The sequence below is a fragment of the Rhagoletis pomonella genome, unplaced genomic scaffold (assembly GCF_013731165.1).
Source record: "Rhagoletis pomonella isolate Grant_MI unplaced genomic scaffold, Rhpom_1.0 Rhpom_scaffold_01134, whole genome shotgun sequence".
Lineage (NCBI taxonomy): Eukaryota > Metazoa > Arthropoda > Insecta > Diptera > Tephritidae > Rhagoletis > Rhagoletis pomonella.
In genome coordinates, this window is record NW_023459688.1 from 46,308 (window position 1) to 49,657 (window position 3,350).

At 31.7% G+C, this 3,350-nt stretch overlaps 1 long non-coding RNA gene across 1 annotated transcript; it reads right to left on the reverse strand.

The window, feature by feature from the left end:
- Window positions 1-493: 493 nt before the first annotated feature.
- Window positions 494-3,108, reverse strand: LOC118751974. The gene is made up of 5 exons (XR_004994617.1): window positions 1,574-3,108; window positions 1,432-1,497; window positions 1,077-1,136; window positions 792-1,009; window positions 494-703 (listed from the first exon to the last, which is right to left on the reverse strand). It is a non-coding gene; the product is annotated as an uncharacterized LOC118751974 (long non-coding RNA).
- Between the last annotated feature and the right edge of the window lie 242 nt (window positions 3,109-3,350).

The window sequence follows — 3,350 nt, forward strand, 5'->3', positions numbered from 1 at the left end:
GCTTCACGGTGAGCCGTGCCACCCGAAAAGGGGTAACCGCGTCCTCAAATCGGTCCTCGTTTTCGTCTTCCATTAAGTGTTCTTGCGGGGTCACCAGCTATGGAGCGCAATGCTCTATATTTCCGTTTATTAAATAAGATTATAATTAAGTACTACAATTCAATAATTAAATCAAGCGCGTCAGTATCTTGTCTCTATATCAATGTGAAGTTGGTTGCAGTTAGAAGCTAAAAAGTATTAGTGTTGCCACCTATAATATATTCATCTATAAGTGTTAGGTCAGATCCTTACACACACATTGTCTCACAAAAGTATTTTAGTTTTTCACAATATTCAAAATCTTCAATATAAATCTTTTTCTATAATTTTTAATCTAAAACAGTCGTTTCTATAACAAAAACCATATAAATCAATGTTGAAAGCTTTGTACAAAATGTCAGAGAATCTCAAGAAATGATCATTATAATATCATCATAATTCAAAACTAAACAACTTAGTGAATCACATACATGTATTTATTTCATTTGTACTTTCATTTGCACTTAAACTTCTACAAATTAATTAGAAATATTAGGGCAATTCACCCAAACGCGTAAATGTCTCGTAACTACCTAAACCTCGTAAACTTACTTAATTTTGTATGTTTATATTAGTAATTTTTAGGAAAAAAAACAACAAAGCTATAAGTTTACCGGATTTGTTCCTGGAATAAAGAAAACGTGTTTGAATAAAATAAAGTTCAGTATTATTTTATGTAGATAAGATATTAAAAATTCTCATTTGGCAATTACCATGGTTTTACTTTTTCAGCAAATCAGCTATCGACATCATTATTAGCAGTTTTTCTATTTCCCTCTGCTCTTTCCTTTCCATCAAATAAGCCTTTCTCTTCAAACTCTCCTCAAACAGTTTCTCCAATCTTTCATCTGACTTTTCTTTTTTTCTAAATACCGCTCTAGCGAAGTTTTCTTTCTTTTGGAGGTGTGCGGCGTGAAATCGGGGACATCTACTATATAAACAACATATTAAATATATTGTATGTTAGAAACATATATAATGCAAACATACATATGTACCTGGTGTAGCTGGCGAAGGTTTCCTTTTGTTGGAAGTGGACGGCGTGAAATCGGGCTCGTCTATTACATATATACAAATAAATATATTTTATGTAAGGAATATTTATAATTCAAACATATTGCTCGTTTACTTCGATAGTGTAATAACTAAAAAAAAAAAACTCGAGAAAAACGGCTTTAAAGTTTTGAATTTACATACATGAATACATATTATGTTCTAGTTGGCTACTGGTAACCGATTCATCTATGAAATTTTTACACAACATAGAAAACGTAGCGGTAATTTTTGCGTACTTAAATATTTGTAATTTTTGGATTATGGCACTATTGGAGTAAATGAGCGATATGTATGTACCTGGTGTAGCTGGCGCCGCATCTAAGAATTCTTCTACACCAGTGCTGACGTCAAGACTGGAGTTCACTTAATGTACATAAATATAAACGAAAACTTTGGTTTATTTCGCTTAAAACATATTAAAAACCCTATACAGACTTACTTTTGATATGCGCAGATCTGTCTTGCCCTTCCCGTTTTGGATTTATTCGAAGCCGCTTGCTTGCAGTTCCGTTCTAGGGTATAGAATTTCGTCTGCACTTGCACCGCCGTAAACATGTATCCCATTTCGCAAAGTTCTTTGCGAGTTGTAGTCCACATTTGCTTCGTGTTTTTTAGAGAATCGCTTTTGCCAACCCTTAGACATAAATCCCAAACCTTCTCGATTAAAAATCTCGATGGCGCATCCAACCACAATGGTTTTGCTAAATCTGGCGATTCTCTAGGGGCCGTATCCACATTTTGCTGATATGCACAAGCAGCCTGCTTAGATAGATATTTCTGGCTCTTTTTGGGAAAACGTTATTTGTCCAAACGTATCTTCCCCGGCACCTTGCTGTATTACACACTGCCTACAATTTGGATTTTCAGGTTTCAATAAGTAAATAAAAAGTGTTTATTTACAATGCTTATAGTCTAATAATCATAATTTCCGTTTCTTACCTGCTTGAATCTTTTTGAAAGTTCCTGGGGAACAATTAATTGTTAATTCATTGTTATTTTCCATTTTTATTCTTTATTCTTTATTTTTTCCCACCAAATGAATCAGCTGTTTAGCTGCTTGCAAGTTTTTGCAAATATTGCGTTCTCGTACTTCTGTTGATATTTCGTCTCTTTGAGAGCGAATGCTGGTAAATTCTCAGAACATTTGCTGCTGGAGAACTTTTTCCTCTCAATACGAGTACACACCTTATCTCTGACTGGGACAGTTATCTTAGGTATTTCACTTTTTTGCATAATACTACTCCAAATTCTGTTTTTAACAATAAATTTACTCCATTCGAACCAGTTTTCGGGAAAACACCGACTTTACCGCACGATTTGAAAAAAAAAACGAAAAACTGATCCCATTTAAAATGTTGAAAATTATGCAAAAGAGGTTAAGTACCGGATGCAAAAATCACGTGCAATAGCCAAAGAATTAATTAACATACATAAAATCTGCAACAAAGTTTTGTATAATACACTTTCGCCCAGTACAAATTAAAGAAAACGATCTCGTTCTGGTACAAAAAGAACCCAGAATCTAGCATGAAAATATATGTCAGGGTCTTCACGTTGTAACTAAAGTAGATGATGTTAATATCACTATCTTCGATAAAGAAAAAGATAAAGTAAAAACGACCCACAAAACCAGAGTTCAAAAAGTTAGTTGAAAATCTTATCTCAACCAACTATTATTTCAAAATATAACAAAAAGATGTTTATGAATTTTTCAAGTCAATCACACGAACATAAAAAATTTTAAAATGAAATATTATTCACTAAATAGAAATTTTTCGCAACTGAACACAATTCGTTAATTTATATAAACTCAATATTATAAATACTAGTGAAAAAAATATGTTTTGAATGTACTTAGGTTTATTTATAAGAAATAAATTTGTAACAACTATTTTACAATACCCTAAGCTAAAAAAGAAATTGCTACTTAAGACTACAAAAAAAATTTTAATGAACAAATATTGTATTGTAAAATACTTTCAAAATTAAACATTAAAATGTTTAGTTAAATATTTACGGAAACCAAAAAAAAATTGTATTAAATATAAAACGAACTTAATTTTTCAACTTTTAATTTAGCCTATTACTAATTACGATTAAGTAAATTTCATATAATGTAAATTTAGTTAGTATGTTAGGGAGTGTGGATTTCCAAATTGCTATGGACGAACGAATAAAAGGGGGGGCGACCACCTAAAGTAAAAAAAAAATAAATT